Here is a 19,681-nt window from a genome sequence, read left to right as displayed (position 1 = left end):
CAATGTTAGCCAAAATAAATTCTCTCTCTTTAGTTGCTTTTTGGTATGTGTTCTGTCACAATGGTGGGAAAACTAAGTAATATAATGAGGAAAACTCATTTTGTCAACTTTACCACTGGTGTCTCCTATGACTATATGATTAACACAGGGGCACTATACAAGCCATCTCTAGAAGGAGGACTTTACTTCAAAAAACAGATATATAAATAGGTATGAAGTTATGTTTTTTAAGTAGATGAACATGCATAACTAAGTGGAAAAATTATTTAAGGAAAACATTCTGAATTTTACCATTCAGTAATACAGATCCATTTAATCTTATATTTTATCTATGTATTGCAATGAAGAGAAAAAGATACAATGCATGGTGGGTTAGCAGAACTAGTGCTTGTAGAGGTTAAGGTGGCAGAAGAGGCTGACCATTTGAAGGACAGTGAAAAAGATGATAAATGTTAGAAGTATGGTCAAGTTTCAATTTTCTGTCACCTTTTTTTTTCCCTGTTCAGCCCCCAAAGTTATGTGACTTAGTAAAATACATAACCTTGCCATCATTCACACAATGAGGTACATTTTATAAGGTGGGGAAGGAGTTTCTGGCTGATGAGGTTGTCACATTTAAGTGCAGCCTAGGCATCAAATGTACAGAAAGCCCATGAGAGAATAATGTGGAAAAAATGACATCTTTAATTCTAGATGTGACAGACATAGCTTCCACTCCCCTTTTCATTTGAGAGCTATTTGGGTTTGGCTGTAAGTAGCGGGAAGTATGAGGCTGTGTTTTGGAATCGCTGCCTGGATGCTGCTTCTCAGCAATGGATCTACTCCGGTTTTAACCCTGACTCACAAACCAGCATGTCAATGCTTGCAATCTTCTCTTAGATGCTCATTTCCTGGATCAGACCTAAGATTACATAATTTGTATGCCTGGCACCTACATTTCACGAGACGCCCTCCTCATAATTCGTACGCACATCCATTCTGAAAAGTACCACCTCACATTATGGAATGGGAGTACACACCTCCAGAAAGTACCTTTTCATCTCTACCCTACAGCCCATGATGGCAACATTCAACAGGCTAATGTTTGAAGACCTTTGCTGACACGAATTTTATTTCCTTTCTCCCTGTTAGTCAAGATTTATCATGTGACTTGGTTTAGCCAATAAAAATGACTTGAGGTGACAATTTGTACTTTTTTCATGGAGATTTAAGATCCAGTACATTCTTTGTGAAATCCTCTTTCCTCTTCCTCTGTGAACTGCAAGGTGCAGAGAACAGTTGCCTGTTAGTCTAACTCTTGAAATGAGGAGAGCAGGCAATAGGAAATGAAGTCCACCTAACTTGCAGGGCACAGGTAATGAGAAAGAATATCTACGCTATTCTAACCTTGGGAATTTGGGAGTCATTGGTCACTATAGCATTGTACTGACTGACAAGCCTGAGTCCACCAAGCTATACCGTAGCAGCCATATTATAAGTATGGTTTTGCAAGCTTTTCTTCATGGGGTCATTTCTCCTGGGTCCCCTACTACTTCTGAATGAGAAGCCATTCCTAGATTTGAACAACCATCCTTGAAATCTTTAAGGCTTTTTGTCCTTGTTTCCGATCTAGTGCTGACAAAATCTAGAAACACTGCTTATTTGTACATCAGAATATGCACCTCATTTTACCTGATTCTGATAACTCTAATTGTTTTTATTTATTTATTTATTTATTAAGGATTTCTGCCTCCTCCCCGCACCCTCTTCCCATTTCCCTCCCCCTCCCCCGATCAAGTCCCCCTCCCTCATCTGCTCGAAGAGCAATCAGGGTTCCCTGACCTGTGGGAAGCCCAAGGACTGCCCACCTCTATCCAGGTCTCGTAAGGTGAGCATCCAAACTGCCTAGGCTCCCACAAAGCCAGTACGTGCAGTAGGACCAAGAACCCCACTGCGATTGTTCTTGAGCTCTCGGACTAGCTGAACATAGCGGACAATGAGGAATACTGATAACTCTAATTGTTAATGTTCATGAAAAGGATTAAGCGACATAAAATGTCACATGTGGTCATTTCTTGCTGTGTCTTATTGATACCACCCCTATCAATCTGTTGTTAGTCTTTTGCAGGTTCAAGCATTCATTACTGTTTGGCAGTAATAATTGGATTTATTTTTAAGATCTGAATTAAAGGATTCAAATACAAATCAAATCATACAAAAATGGTAACTGTTAGATTAGGGCCACCTTAAGTGGTCTGCTAAAATCATATTTGAATCTTGTCAGCATACACACTAACATCTTTTACCTAAGACTAGGAACTAGAAGCAGGCTGGAAAATTGTGAAGTCATGTATTTGGGTTTGTGTATCAGTGTGTAATTTTTTGGGAGGGTATGGGAAGTTTACCTACCTAATTATGTTAAGTTTAGACTTGTATTAGCATAATGGCTTTGTGTTTCCTGAACATGGCTCTGAGACCAGTGAGGGGCAGGTGGCTTGGGATTAAATTTGGAACATAACCAACGTACAAGAAAATGTCAACTATCTATCTGGAACATTAAGGAAATGAGTTGTACTGGATACAAAGTTCATGCGTATAAAAATAGGTTCATTTTAAACTATTTTTGGTGAACATCTTTGAAAATGTATATATACTTCCCTGCTTTATTAAATAGAACATTCTAATTTGATCTCTGCCTGATGACTCAATCATGAATTATTCTAGCGGGCTTTAATAGAGCTTCAGAGTACAGGATTCTGTGTTTGAATCTGTCAGAGGCCCAGTTTGGAGTCCTGGGATCATCTTTTCTGATATTTCTGTCCTCACCGTCAACTTTCTGGCTCCCGGCCATGGCTTTTGGTGCTGTGAGTGTATGTCTCTGCAGTTGCACATTGTGTCTAGGAATCATCAAACTAAGGCACCAGACAGTCTCACTTGTTGAAGTTTGACCTAAAACAGGAATAAATTGACTCTAACTGTGGCCTCAGGAGCTCTCCTGTGGGCGGAAAATGCCCATTTTTAGTTCTATTTTTCTTGATTTTCAAGAAAACAAATTTCTAGGTTTCCTGAATATCACTGGGTCTACTTTGAAGAGGGACAATATAATTTGAGGTAGGGTGTTATATATAGTTGTATGAGGCCAATGAATAGCTTATCTATAATGACTCATCTCCAGAACCCTTTGCACTATTGGGATGTTTCATATTTGTTTCTAGAAACCAAGTTTGGTATCACGGTAGTGTTAAATCATTTAAAAAGAAAAACACTGAAGTGTCTTCACCTAGTCTTCATACTAAGGTAGTTTAAGGGTTTTGGAGGGGGTGGCCCAATCAGCAAAATGCCTGCTGTATAAGTATAAGGACCTGAGTTTGTCTGTATCCACATAAAAGAGGGATTTAAGTCAGGCCTGTCATTCCAGTGTTGGAGGGTAGCTGGACTTTCTTTGGACTGCCAGTTCATGAATAAGGACACAGAAAGTTCATATTAAGTATGAAAGCCTTACATTATTAAAACATTTTAAAAGTCATTTTCTTTCGATCCTTGAAGTGTTTGAAAACCACCTATATATCTAAAATACGTCTATGTTTAACTTTAAAAACATACCTCACATGACTACAAGTTTGATTGTTATAAATGACTAACTATTCACCTGCATTTCCTAATTATCCTAAACAGTGTATAATAATAGCTTTCGAAGACTAAAACTTTACATTGGATTTTTAAATGAGCTGCATAGGTACAATGCCTTAAACAAGAGCATAAACATCATATACAGTATGTTATAACACAAAGAACTTTACATTTGGATCCATATACAAAAATCCATACCAATGGAGGAAGAGACAGGCAGATCCATGGAATTAGTCAGTCAGTCACTGTATCCAAATCCAATGAACTCAAGGTTCAGCGAGAGACCCCGTCTCAAAAGGTAAGGCAATGGGCTGTCATGATGGCTGAGTGGGTGAGGGCACTTGCCTCCAAGTTAATTTTGATCCTAGAATTAATAAGTTGGAAGGAGAGAACCAGTTATCACAAATTTTCTTCTGATCACCACTCTATGGTATGCATATTTGGGTACAGGAACAACACACACACTCACACAATAAATAAATAAATAAGTACATAAATATTTAATTTTTTTAAAGGTGGAATATGATTGAGCAAGACACTCATCATCTGTCTCTGGCCTTTATACACTAATATACATGTACACATGTGTCCACACTCATGCGAACAAGTACTTAAATCACACACACACACACACACACACACACACACACACAGTTGCTTTAATACAGAGTCTTAATTCTTATAGAGAATCATTGCCTTTCTAAACATTTGTCCTTTATTTTCCTAGGTTGTACGCTATTTGGAAAAGATATAAAATCACCCCTGCTTGCTTGGTTTACTGGTGCCTAAGGCAGCCACTCTAATAGCAGCACCCTTATCCTGTATAGTTATATTCATGGAGCGTATCATAGGAGTAAAGGGTGAGACGGCTTATAAAGATGACAAGGATGAGCGGGACATGGACATGTATGGAGGTATTTCTCGATGCTGCCCCTCCCTTCAGAAAGTACTAGTGAACGTTTTGCGAAGCAGTTTTATTGTCAGTTATAGGACTCCCGTTCCCTTGAGCACCTGGGTTGTTAAACCACATGTGGTGTGAGGAAAGTAATGTCTGCCAGTTCAGACGTGCTTGTGCACAGCCGGCAGGGAAGTGTTTCACCACACATGGATGAGAAGGCACGGCTCCTTTCCGCTCTTTCCCTGACTGGTGAGGAAGGTATGATTTATTACATGAGACTGAGACCTTTTGTGTGGTTGTGATTACCTAAGACATCTCAGACAGTTTCATGCCCTTTCTCTTCTGTGGTTTGCTGCAGCCTATGGTACTCCTGCAGCAATCGGGGCGAGCGGCAAACATGTGTTTACAGTTACTTATAGAGGAAGTGCAGGACCATGTAGCCTCATATGCCAGTGGAGGCAGCCTGGCTGGGATGGGGGCATGAGAGGCCATGCAAAACATGAAAGAAAACCACCATAAAATGAAAACCAGTTATCACTTCCATATGATCATCTTCTTGTTGGTAGAATTGCCCTCTGGGGCCGCCTTCTAGAGTACAGGCTTTAGCAGAAAATAGAGAACACAGGAGTTGCAGGAAAATTAAATTTATGTGAGTTCATTTTATGCAGCAGGGAAGTCAAGAGTTTGCTTCATCTCCACAGTCTATCCCTGTATTTCTCCATCTTCTTGCCCATTTTTCTATTGCCCCTCTTTTTTTTTTCTAGAAACCAGAATATCTTCCAAGTCTGCTCAAGTGGTCATATTCCCCATGTCTTTAAATCTTTCCCCATATGAGGCCTTGCAGGCCTGCATAATTATAACCAGGCATCTCTCCACATCTCCGGCGACATGCACCATCTCTTTCTCCTGGCTCCTATATATTTGCTACACTTCTGTTACAAAAACTTCCTTCAAGATTTTAAAAGAATCATGATATATATACTTTTTGCTTCCATGGCTTTGAGTAAGTGGAACTTTTCATAGTCTCTAGTCTGTTTCTTCAAGAGCATCAACCCTAAGCCTCTCCTCCCAAAATATTTCACCTTTAAAGACTATTGTTCCCAATGCTAAGGACCTCTCTCTCCCTTTGCGCATTCCAATGTCTCCTTTGTCTAAGGTCTTGTTCCCTGGGACCATGATACTCTTATAATATTGACCACCTGTTCATTACTATCTTTCTCTGGAAAATGCATGGCTGTGATCTACTTGCTTGACAATTTAAGTGCCTGGTTGCACTTCAATGCTTGCATGACTTTCCACCTCCCTCCTGCCTGGTTACTACGCCTTGTTGACCATTATAAAGCATGTGTTGATATAATTCCTGCAGCTTAACCTATCAATGGGCCTTTTCTAGGTGATACTCTCTTCTCAATGTTATCTTACCATCATCACAAATTGTCTTTAACTCATTAGGTCTTTTCAAAAACTACCATGTCTTAGAGAAGAGATAATACTGTCTTTAAACGACCATTAAGATAACTGTGTATGTGTGTCTCTCCATGTGTGGGCATGTGCCTGTGAGTGAAGGTAGCTATGGAGGACAGAAGTGTTAGGTCTCATTGCAGAAGGAGGAGTTATAAGCAGCTGTGGGCTATCTGATGTGAGTGCTGAGAAACAAACTCCAGTTCACTACCAGAGCAGTGTGCACATCCTTCATCACGGAACCATTTTTCCTGGTCCTAAAAGGACCCCTTAAAAGACTGAAAGTCAGAAGTGACTTGGAACATTGGTCGAAATTCTGACAAGATTTTGAAAATCAAAGTAGATGCTTGCAATGAAAAAGAAAACTCACGTACAGTGACATTCCATGACAGAATTAGATGAAAACTTTAGTGTGCAATAAGTAAACTGCACCTCCAAAAGTTATTGCTCATAGATTCTTTACTCTTTCCTGGTCTCTTTTAGGAATGCAAAAGGCCTGCAATAGGCACCAGAGTCTATAAACGCAGGTGCAGCAAGGACACCATCTGTTCACTTCAAAGTCTTCCTGTGACAAGGTGTGTATGTGATAGGGAATATTATATTGCTCTATTCAAAGTAAGCCCTATCATCTGAATATAGGGTTCAGATACTGAATGAGAATGGAAAATAATAAAAAACACTGATGGGGGGGGGGGAATTACTACGTTTTTGTTACTCATATGGTTGTAGCTGTTTGACTAAATTTGGCATAACTCTCATTTTGAATAATTAAATTACAGTACCAATATCTACTGAGATCAGAAATCACCTGTTTTGGTCGGTCAACATGGATGCAATGACCTTTTATCTGTATAATAATTTTGTCATCTTGAAAATGAGTTGGAGGAAAATAAAGCTTCTCGTTCATTTCAGGAGGCAAGGATCAATACTTCCAGTTGGCCTGGTCACTCTATTAGTCTGATATATAATGAGGAAAGATTTCAGTATTAGATCATTCTGAGCCATTGAAGTTTCTTACAGCAGGATAATTGTTTACCCATTTAGCTTTGTACACTGATAGGGATGATACTGATCTCCAAGCATTACCACAAGGAACAAATTAAGGAATGTGAATGCAGGGACTGTTAAGAGTCTCATGCCTTACCTATTGAGCTAGTCAGGCACAAACAAGCCATCTCCTACTACAAATTTGTTCCCAATATGGGGCTAGCTAAATCCACATAAAACCTGAGGGGGGCTTAGAAAGGAATTCTACAGGACTGGGAAAGATAAGGGAGATGAAACATGGTGAATTTTAGATGTTCCTACAGGTTTCCATTGGTGAAGGAGGAAGCACACTTACTAGGGGAAAATGCTTTGTAGCATACCCACGCTTGAGCACAGTCTAGCAAAGCATTCTGAACACTACACTTCCATAGCATTGATGATCTCCTTCTCCTGGTTTTGTTGTATGCCTCTAGATATATAAAAACCGTTCTTACCTATAGAAGTAATTAACTTGTTTTTATATGGAAATTAATGTTAATTTAATTACTCTCACAAATTCTATCTTGCTAATTTCTTCTTGAACAACATAGTAGAAATGTTTTTATTTTACTTACAAAGCATAAATCTAAAAATATTTTTACCTCCTCCTTATCCTTCTGACAATTTTTGGTTCTACCATTGCTATGACTCATTTATTTATTATTTATTTATTTTCTCCTTTTATTCATTCATTTTTATCATTCTCCCATTCATTCAGAAAATAAGTATTCTCTATTCCATCAACTATGATAATCTGATCTGGCATTCAGAAGCTAATGAAAAGCCAAACACTGTGCATGAGAAGCCCTCTTTCAGGTTGTTTGTCAGGGTTGTCCAAGAAACTCCTTTCTATAGGTTATTGATTGCTATTGACCTTGGTTGCCACCTAGAGGTAGAAAATAAATCCCTTTGATGAAGATACACACTTCAGACTCAGAGACTAGAGGCCCTTGAGGTGTAAGTGCCTTGAAAGCCTCTTCCATGAGGATGAGCTTTTATGGTATCAATAAAAGCAATTCAAGCTCCCAAAGGGCAGAAGCAACCAACAGTCGGACTCAGCTATTAAACCTGAACAATGAACTACGAACCGCAACAATGACCAGAATAGTACAACCACCCTACATTTGCAGTAGAGTCATGTATACCTTGTTGGTAATGAACAACTCTCTAATTAGACTAAAGAACCTATCATCACCACCTTACTAATCGGTGTTATCTCTAAGAGCCTTCTAAATATTTGTCCTCATACCACAGATAAGTGTAGTCCTCATGCCTAATCAATGAAACTCTCTTTGAAGTAGACCATTACAGAAAGTTACAACCAACAAAATGCGGGGCCATTGAGCCCTTCCATTGGATAAATATACAAAACAATTCCTTCACCTAAGGCTTAGGGAACTTGAGGAAGGGAGATCAGCGAGAAAGATTCTAAAAACCAGAGGATCAGAGAGCTTTCTGTGAGACTGTATCTCCTATTAAATTCAGAGGCTATCCCCACAAAGCCTTGCTGGCATGACTGCCTAAACTTATGCAGAACAAAGACAAAAACAATTGACACACTAAAGTGGAAGGAAAAAAGGCCAAGAACCTCAATACTACAAGATCTATATATAACTGAAGAATGCTGAGAGCAGGGGAAGTAATCTTCCTTAGGGAAGAATATACCAACTTGTTATCCAGAAACACACACACAAATAACAAAAATATTAAACAGATTGTATTTATATATTTAAGAATATATTAAGACACACACACACACACACACACACACACACACACACACACACACCTAATTAAGCGGGAAGTGCATTGTAAGCAACTTCCAATACTCTAGACTTGACAGAGACATCTTGCTGCCTGAACAGTTACCCAAAGTTCTTATGTACTGGTGGGACATCCATCTTCAGCCTACAGGCCCATAGTATCCAGCAGACTTTTCCATGAAACAGAAAATTTCAAAGGCAGTTCAGTCACTATCTGCTGTGTCTTGCAGAATGTCTAGCAGATTCTTTCATGAAGCAGGAACCCCAGAAGATCATCTCACCTTTAGGCAAGTTCCCAGTCATTTCTCTGAAAGTCCTGCATGTCCAGCTCATCAAGCAGTTCAGGGAAGAGCAGTTTCTTGTTTAAATGGCTAACCAATGCCATAAGGAGCCTCTTTGGTGCCTATCTTCTTCTTGAAGTAATTGGTGCTGCCAGGAGAAGATGTGTCTCATTGTCATAATAAGTCCTAAATTCTTAAACATTTTAAATGCCACATTCTGTAGTCTTTGAAAGGTTTGAAGAATACCATTCTAACTGAAATATATCTCTATATATCTAGAAAACCTAACTAACATGACTAGAAGTTTGACTATTATAGATGATTATCTGTTAACCAATATTGCTTAATTATATATTACATTTTTAACTGAGCTACACAAACACAATACCTTAATCAATATGTATATATAATATATTATATATGTAATTTGTATATATAATAACAAAATTGGCCTTAAATTTGTATCAATAAATCAAGATCCATACCAAATATGCAAATCTTTATAGCATATACCCCTTTAAATGTAAACAATGATTTAGAAACAAAATTTGGGAATATGGATATAGTTCCATTTAAACTGCTTTCTGCTGTTTATTAAGCAAAGTAATTTTTTGAGGGGTGTTCAAGGCAACCTTTCAGGTTAGCCTGGAATGAATCTACAGGTTCTCATCCTCTGTGAAAACAAAAAAAGAACCTCTTTTACAAAGAAGTATATCCTTAAACCCATATTTTAATTCAAGATACCTTATAAAGTATATATGTTGGTTACTTAGCTTCTTTACATTCAAAAAATTCAAAGAAAACACAATAATATACAAAATCCAGACTCTTTGTATATTTTACATCTTTACATAGCTTATTATTATTTCTTTAATCTGTGACTGTCCTTACTCTGTCTCTTTAAAGACTTTGTTTTATTTTTTAAACCATTTAATTGTTTTCCAAGTCTCTATACTCTTTTTATTCATTCTCCCAAGCCTACATACATTTATCCAACACTGTGATCCACTTAGAGGTCTTTTATGTCTGAATTTGTCTTATTGTGTATCTGTAATACTATACTGTCCAGGAGTGCTTTTTAAAATTCAAATACTTTTTAAAAACCTAAGCTGTGGTATTACTATGGTATATATGGCCCTGCCTACTTGCTTCACACAGTCCAACATGGTGGTTATCCATTCACTGCCTCTGTAAGCTGTGCACATTGCCCCAGTTCCAAGTATGCAGTGGGTCTATGTCAAGTCACTAAGCAGTTGTAGCACTTTGCTTACAAAACCCATTTTAATGTTCCAGCTCCTGAAAGAGTCAGAGTTTGTGCTAGCAGCATGATCCATGGCCCAGAAGCTGCAGTTTCAAAACAGTGCAATGTTTTTTTTTTTTTTTTCTGCTATGGCTACATCAGAAAATCCTCTCTTAAAGGAACTGTAGCATGCTGCCAGCCGAAAAAAAAAAATAATGTGCTAAGCTTTTTTTTGTGTGTGTGTGTCTCGAGTTCCTTTCCAAGCTTTCTCAGGTTTTATGTGGATTTTAGTTGACCACATTGATGCCAATTTGTTTTGAAATAGGCTGCTTATTAGTACCCAGCTGCTCAGCCCCGAAATAACCACACAAAAACTATATTAATTTAATCACTGCTTGGACTATTAGCTTTAGCTTCTTATTGACTAGCTCTTACATATTAGTTTGACCCATTCCTATTAGTCTGTGTATCGCCACATGGCAATGGCTTACCGGGTAAAATTCCACCGTCTGTCTCCAGTGGGGCTACATGGCTTCTCCTGACTCTGCCTCTTTTCTCCCAGCATTCAGTTTAGTTATCCCTGCCTACCACTATTCCCTGTGCAAGTCTAAGACAGGCTCTTTGTTAAACAATGGTATTCACAGCATTCAGAGGAAAATTCCATACCATATATGGAAGATTTGAAGGGAGAAAAGGGAAGAAGGAAATGATGCAATTATAATTTCAAAAATAAAAGAAGTCATTAAAAAAGAACATTGAGAAATATTTATACATCCCACCTATCAAAATTTGGGAATACATAAGGTTTTTTGCAAGCTTGAGATATTTTTGTACAGTTTCAATTCATTTTTGAGTACAAATTGGCATAATATTGCCAATCCAGCTGAAATAAAATGTTTATATGTCCTTGAATATGACTTGATTTCTCTCTGTGATTTAAAAGCACACATTTTATATCTTTATAAGCCCCTTTGTGCTAGAGAGATGTCCTTCTAGGCTCTGCTTTAATTCTTTCACAGAACTTTATAGTGGTCTTATAGCCACACCTGTAATTTGATCTTTGTTCCTCAGCTATATTTTCTGAGAAATGTCTTTGCTCCCTTGAGGTGCTATGGATGACAACATTTTATGTTTCCTCCCAGAAATCCATGAATTCTCTCTCTCCCTTTTCTATGTTCTACCAATAAATTTGATAGATTTATTCTCTAAACAATCTCCTTATAATGACAAATCAAATATAGCCAATATGCAAGACCATACTTCCATATTGTTGCTTAAGTTTACAGTTCATTAATGCATTTTGATTTCTATAATTATAACAGGTGACGGTTTTACCAGTAGCTCTGTGTAATAAAAAATGGATCAAGATTTTTCTAACAATCTTTTCATCATTTCTCTAGCTTGTGCTGGATGCTTTGGCAAAGAGCCAATGCTATGTGTTGTAAATTGTACATGCTTTAACACAACTCCATTACAGAATTCCTTGTTGGTTCTCTATTGTATTCCACAAAGCATTCCAGAACTTAGTGGCTTAATATAAAGACCATATGATGCTTCTTGTTAGTCTAGGATAATTAAAGGATGACAAGAGCTGAGTTATATCTGCATCAGTGCTCATGCACCTGTTGTCTGCTGGAAGCCCAGCAAGGAGCCAACAGACTCAATGTGGCCACAGTTGGGAAATCTCATACTCTTATATTTATCTCTCAATATTGAACCTGACCATTTGTAAACATCTTCATTGAATGTTATATTATATAAATTTAGAGAACATGAAAGTATGATGGGTTAATTAAAATTTTTAGCCATGGTGAGGGGAATAAAAGAGGTGGATCATCTTCTAATCATTCAGAATATCTCTTTTATTGTCTAACATCTGTAAAGAAACATACATATATATGTACATGTATATATACATACATACATACATATCCATTAATGATTAGCAAACATTTTATTTTAATTATTGAATGAATAATTGGATGAAGAACATGCTTACATAGTAATGCCACATTGACCAAATATTTAGGTAGATAATCTACAATGTATTCTGGTACTTTGCTTTATGTAACTTTCATCCAGTTACAGTTTCTCAAATAAACTGGGCAGATGTGCCTTTGCTTTGGTTATTTCAGCAATTCATATCCAAATATCAAAATTTGCCTCTATTTAAAGATTTTTTTAAATTTAAACACTGCCTGACCCATTAGCTCTAACTTCTTATTGGCTAACTCTTACATCTTGATTTAGCCCATTTCTATTAACATATGTATTATATGTATACATATAATTATACATATGTAATGTGGCAGTAGCTTACCAAAGATTCTAACAGAAGTCCATTTCCATAAGAGGATACATGTCTTCTCTCACTCTGCTCAGCATTCAGTTCTGTTTTCTCTACCTACCTAAGTTCTGCCCTATCAACTAGGCCAAGGCAGTTTTGTTATTCATTAACCAAGGAAAGCAACACACAAACAGAAGGAACTCCTACACCATTTTTCCTTTTCTGTTTAAACAAAAAGGAAGGCTTTAACATAGCAAAATTACATATAACAGGTATCTAGCAAGAATTACAGTCACAATATTTTTATTAACTTAATCTTTTATCATAACTAAGGAAAACTATAACTATAAATTCTTCAACTCCATCAAAGACTTCAGAAGGATGTAATATTACCTAAGTAAACAGGAAGTGCATTGTAAGCAACTTCCAAAACTCTAGAATTGACAGAGACATCTCGCTGCTTGAACAGTCACTCAAAGTCTTTCTGTACTGTTGGGGCATCCATATTCAACCTACAGGCCCATAGTATCCAACAGACTTTTCCATGAAGCAGGAAAATTCAAAGACAGTTCAGTCACTTTCTTCTGTATCCTGCAGAATGTCTCACAGACTCTTTCATGAAGCAGGAATCCCGAAGAATCATCTCACCTTTAGGTAAGTTCAGCAGTCATTTCTCTGCATGGCATGCATGTCCAGTGAAGCAGTCCAGACAAGAGCAGTTTCTTGCCCAAATGGCTAAGGAACCTCTTCGATGCCTGTCTTTCTCTCAAATTATCTTGGTGCTGCCAGGGGCAGATGTGTGTCAATATCATGAAAAGTCTTAAATTTTTAAAACCTTTAAAAGCCATATTCTGAAGGTCTCTGAAAGATTTTAAGAATGCCCAACTAACTGAAATATGTATCTATACATCTAGAAAATTTAACTAACATGACTACAAACTTGACTATTATAGAAGATTATCTATTAACTTATATTTCTTAATTATACATTACATTTTCTTGATTGACTCGGGTGGGATGGCCTAGCCCATTTTGGGTGGTACCACCAATGCGCAAGTGTTCCTAAGTTATATAAAAGAGCAAGTGGAATGAATCAAGCAGAGAAAGTTAAAAAAAAAAACACCATTCTTCAGTGTCTTCTGCTTCAGTTCCTGCATGCTGGTTCCTTTTCCTCTGTATTCAATCAGTGATGAACTATGATTGAGACATATAACCTAAACATACCATCACCTCCAAAGCAATTGGGATAATACATAGTCTCTGAAACACTTTTTAAAATATTTTTCACCATTTCTTTCCTAGTTTCCTTTAAATACCATGGCAACTAAGTTTGTTGGATAAATAAATGAATAAACTATATTTATGCCATATAATGTCAGGGCAAAGATTTGTCTGTCTTCTTTATTGTTGGTTGTTATGCCAGTTCCTTGTAAAATGATCAGTGCTCAATTGACATTTAATGGCTGGAAGAGGAGCAAAAGAATAAGCCACTAAATTAGCAAATAAACTGAAAAAAATCTAATCTAGGCTCACTATATCTATTTAATGAATTGTAACTCTAAACTGCATTAAGAAATTATTTTACAATTAGTTTTAATAAGTCCTTAGGATAGTTCAGGAACTCAGGTCCATTACTGTCCTGGTTTTCATTCTTATTCAGAGACCTTTTACTAAGACAGAAAGAGAAACTACACACCATGTTCACCAGGAACTTTATTTATAAAGTAAAATATTTCCAAGTCTTTAGCATGACAAATACAACATTGGTCTCTTTTCAGGAATAATGAGCCGAGCTATTCCTTGTAGGTGGGAAGGACTGGCACCTGTGTTCTGTAGACCCACATGTCTTTCGCCTTGTGTTCCTCTTGGACTGAGATGTAGTTCCTGCGGGTAAGACACTCACTTTTCTTAGCAATAGCTGTTGGAATTGTCTAACTCTACTTCCACCTCCAGAAATTTTCTAATTATATTATGGGACGGGCCCAGGTAAATACATTCTATCAACTACTTCATTCCCTTGACTCTCCTCTCTCTCATTCTCTCTCTCCCTGTGTGTGTGCATGTTACATCTATTTGTTTGCATGAATGTTTGTGTGTGTGTACATGTAACAGAGGCTAGAAATTTACATTGGCTGTCTTCTTAGATCCTCTTTCCTCCTTATTTCTTGATACAGTGTCTCACTGTTTCAGATGTCATCTTTGTGGCTAGGCTGGATGGCCAGAGAATTCCAGGGATTTGCATATCTCCACTGCTCCCTTCCTCTTCACCACTGATTTTATAGAAATGTATCATCAGTCTGACTCTTTACATGAATCCTGGGGATCCAAAATCAAGATTTCATGCTATGCTAGTTCAGCAGGCACTTTACTGATGAAATCATCTGTTTCCCAAATAGTCTCATGATTCTAGTATTAGTGATCCATAGTGTCTAATCTTGTAGTTTATATATTAATTTTGTGAGTGTGTGTACATATGTGCATATGTCTCTGCATAATGAAAAGTAAAATGCTATGGAGATTTTGATGGATATCTGTGAAAGACCAAACTGAAGCAGAATGAAAGACTGTCACTTTTTCCTTGAAACCTGTGGATCTTTGCTTAAAGTATTAGTCTGATGAATATTTTCCTAGTAATAATTAGTATCATTTCTAGCATTCAGAAGGAGCATATGTAGTCTTCAAATGGACTAAGACATGCATGAATATCAACAATTTTGCAAAGTATATTTCTTTCCTGGAGTATCCCAAGAGGTGGTCATCATGCGTTACACATTTCTGAGAACTTTCTGACTAACTTTGTTGTTTCATAAAAATAACAAAAATTCTCTATAGTGGATGTGTACCCAGGATGTGGACAGCAGGTGTGAAGGCATTACATGGGACAGACACGCTCCATCAGATCCCAGGAAATCTCCATTCCCAAGTCAGTAGTGAATGCAGTTTATAACTGCATTTCTCCTATTAGCTTAGATGCCTAAACTCGAGCTTGATGGTACAGGTTTTTATTTACAGCTCTTTAGTTGCCTTTCCCCATTATCCCTGTAGGTGGAAACAATGGGGGGTTGAGGAGAAAAGGTATTCAGTGTATACTCAATAAGCCTACTAACATTGAATTGCCTTGGGCCATTGGATATGCATTTTATAAGCACTGTTAAGTTTTATCTCTTTTACTCTTATTGCAATTATCTGTTCGTATTTTATACGACCATGGACATACCTAGAGGAAGGATTTAATCATTAAGTACTTTCAGGCTAATTGACTCTCAATTGGAGGAGAAGCCTTGAGTTTGGAAACATGCTGCAAATTAGCAGAGCATGCCAGTTCATTGCCCACCTGTGGAGCTGACAGACATAAGAGAACAATCTGACTTGGCATCAGTTTAGTGTATAGTTAGTGTATCTATCTTCAGGGATGCCCCTGGAGATCTCTGTGTTTGTTAGCTGTGTCTGATGTGAAGATATTATGGCTAAATTGCTTAGTTATTTAGGCTGAGAACCTGACTGTGGCAACTGGCTTGAGGATACACGGCGTCAATTCAACAACCATGTTGCCTCGAAAACCAGATGATGTCATAGTTTTTGATCTTTATTTACTTTGTCTTTCTGTGTTGTTACATCAACTAGTAAGTCAGTTATATGTTTTGCAAAACAAAAAGCCCCAGGTATGTGAAGGAAACTAAAATCCAGAAATGGGAGATGGTTAAATAAGTTGCTGCACATTCATAGGCTATCCAGTGAAAATCATTACCATCATTAGCATAGTTTCATAAGACGAAAACTTGCTTAGAGTGAGTTACTACATAGTGACGCTAGCTCTAATGTTTACATTTCACCATAAAGTAAGTTAATCAAATGAATCTCACAAATCATAATATTAAGAATAAAAGATTACTCTTTCAGGAATCATTTTTCCAGACTACCAGGGTAAGACTAGCCTTGTTTAAATGGGTTACATTACTTTTTTCAAAGTTACTTAGTTTTTGAATAATTTTGAAAGTAACCTGCCAAACACTGAAACTATTTGCACTTTGTGCAATTGAGTAAGATTCATACTAATGACCCCATAGAGTTGTTTCTATTACTTAACATAACAAACTAATGTAACTAAAGTGCTTAGAATTTCTTGGCATATAAAGTAACTATAAATACTGCTGGATGTCCATGCGGAATTGCTAACACCCCGTTTTAGACATATGGATACACATGTACACTATTCCTTCTATTGTTGTTCTTTCTTCATTTTTATCTCTGTCAATAATTCTTAGAAATCAGATCAGGAGTGGAGCCATCTATAACTGCACAAATTTGCACCATAACCATTACTCTTGGTATGGGATACACTGAGTACTTGAAATGAGGCTAGCCAATGTTGAGATATGCTATGGCCAGGTAAATTTCATATAATATTAGAAAAGTATAGAAAAATGGTTTTGAATAGCCAAGAAAATGATAATTTTAATAATTTTAGTAGTCTTTTGATACAATATGTATGGTTGACAGATTGTTAAGTAAATAAACTCCTTGCATGCCTTTATAAAAAGCCCATGTTAGACCCTTTTTAGAAACCCACAGTAATATTCCTCCCATGGAACTATGTTTGAATTATTTTTGTATTTCCCTTCTTCCTCTGTCAAGTCAGTAATTATCTGAAATTACTCCCCTTTTGAAGATTTTATTCTTTTTTTTTAAATTTATTTATTTATTAAAGATTTCTGTCTCTTCCCCACCACTGCTTCCCATTTCCCTCCCCCTCCCCCAATCAATACCCTCTCCCTTGTTAGCCCAAAGAGCAATCAGGGTTCCCTGCCCTGTGGGAAGTCCAAGGACCACCCACCTCCATCCAGGTCTAGTAAGGTGAGCATCCAAACTGCCTAGGCTCCCACAAAGCCAGTATGTGCAGTAGGATCAAAAACCCATTGCCATTGATCTTGGGTTCTCAATAGTCCTCATTATCGGCTATGTTCAGCGAGTCCGGTTTTATCCCAGGCTTTTTCAGACCCAGGCCAGCTGGCCTTGGTGAGTTCCTGATAGAACATCCCCATGTTCTCAGTGTGTGGGTGCAGCCCTCGTGGCCCTGAGTTCCTTGCTCGTGCTCTCTCTCCTGCATGCAAATGGATGGAAATAGAAAACACTATCCTGAGTGAGGTAAGCCAAACCCAAAAAGAGGAACATGGGATGTATTCACTCATATTTGGTTTCTAGCCATAAACAATGGACATTGAGCCTTAATTAGTGGTCCTAGAGAAACTAAATAAGGAGAACCCAAAGAAAAACATATAGGCATCCTCCTGGATATTAACCTTCATCAGGCGATGAAAGGAGACAGAGACAGAGACCCATATTGGAGCACCGGACTGAAATCTCAAGGTCCGAAGATTTTATTCTTAATTGTGTATACGTGTGTCTGTGAATGGGTATATGTACATGAATGTAGGTGTCCACAGAGACCAAAAAGGGTATCAAATCATCCGGAACTGAGAATACAGGAACAGTATGCAGCCCCATATGGTTGCTGAGAATGAAACGTAGGTCCTCTAATCCAGCAGTGCATGCTCTTAACCACCAACCCTTCTCAAGTTTCTGCCTAAAAATTCTACCAGAACCACACCGTCAGCCCTAATGTACTGTTTTCTAAACTGTAATTTTATTTTCTTCACGACTATATCCTTTTTCTGATTTTTTCTATTTCTCTCCTAATCTCATTTCTTCTGGACCTTACCACTTGCTTGAACCCTATCTCCAGTGGTAGGGTGATTCTATCTTGTGATCTCCACTCAGTCTATTCTGCACTGTAGTGGTAATTCATTTGTATGAATTTTAAGCAATGAAGTTTGCCTGAAGTTCAGAGAGTAAAACAGTGACATGGATAAACCTTACAGACCAGGCGGTGGTTACACACAAGAAACTGGGTGGTAGTGGTGCACGCCTTTAATCCCAGCACTAGAGAGAAATATAAGACGGGAGGAGACAGCTCTCAGACACAGTTTCAATTTGAGATTTCTGGAGGCTGGATCGTCATTGGGACTGAGGTAGAGGTAAGAGTCAGTGTTTTTCTGACCTTCAGGTTGAATCCCAATTTCTATCTTTGGGTTTTTATTAATACTGCACCTCTTCATCTGGCTTTAATATCATTTAAAATATGCACAGCATGATTGTTCTTAAATGATTTTAATAGCACCCGTTTTACCATGAGATAAAAATCTATACCCATTAACTTGGTCAAGTTTTCTTACAAACCTACATGGTCATACTGGTCTGCTCTCTGTTTTCATTCAGCTTCTCAGTATAGAAAAAATAGTAGTTGTGTTATGTTTAGAAACATGACTTCTGGAGAGGTACAAATGAGCTCAAGAAAAATGACTAGTCTTGGAAAGCTGGACTGGGAGGGGAGACATTGTATTTTTTTGAATGCCTGTAAATTGATATGACTTTTAGAGAAATTGAAATTTTCTTTTCAGATAACTTATCTGAGGAAGGCAGCAGGTTTTCAGTCTGATGTGTGGTGAGAGTCGGGAAAAGCACAGAGATGGAAGTTTGGAGTCATAGGGACTTACCTTACAATTTCTCAAAATCTTCTGATTATCCCACAGAAAGCACTGACTATAGAACAACAATGCCTCAGGTACACAGTTATTTGATATTTTGCTCCAGGTTATTTTTTCCAGGAAAGAAGGAAATTTTTTTTACGTGTATCTTCAGAGGGCACAGCCCATGCAGAGTGATGGATCCAAACAGAACAGCTCATGGCCTCTCATTCTATGATTTCTGAAGCCTTAAACTTACAGATCCATTATTATTTCCTAAATGCTTCTTGGTCATGGAGCAGCTTCAAACCAAAATGGTAGACATTTTATAGACACTGTAGAAAGCCTGAACAAGGAACTTAGCTGGTTTTTCAGGAAAGCAAAGCTACACTTTCAGCCTTGTGTCTGTGTTCATTTATTGCTTTGCTCTGGAAAAATGCAAAAACCAGCCATCACCTGAACTGTATGTTCCTGACCTGTGAAGAGGATGTTTCCCGCTCTAGCTGTAAAAATTGATTCTTTTTTACTTGCAAAAAGAAGTTTCCCTGGGAAATCCATGGCAAAGGTTTCACTATGAACTTTATTCAAACAT

This window comes from Microtus oregoni, unplaced genomic scaffold (assembly GCF_018167655.1).
Source record: "Microtus oregoni isolate MIOR12 unplaced genomic scaffold, Mior012 000031F_ref0000149, whole genome shotgun sequence".
Lineage (NCBI taxonomy): Eukaryota > Metazoa > Chordata > Mammalia > Rodentia > Cricetidae > Microtus > Microtus oregoni.
Note: the sequence above shows the minus strand (reverse complement) of the source record.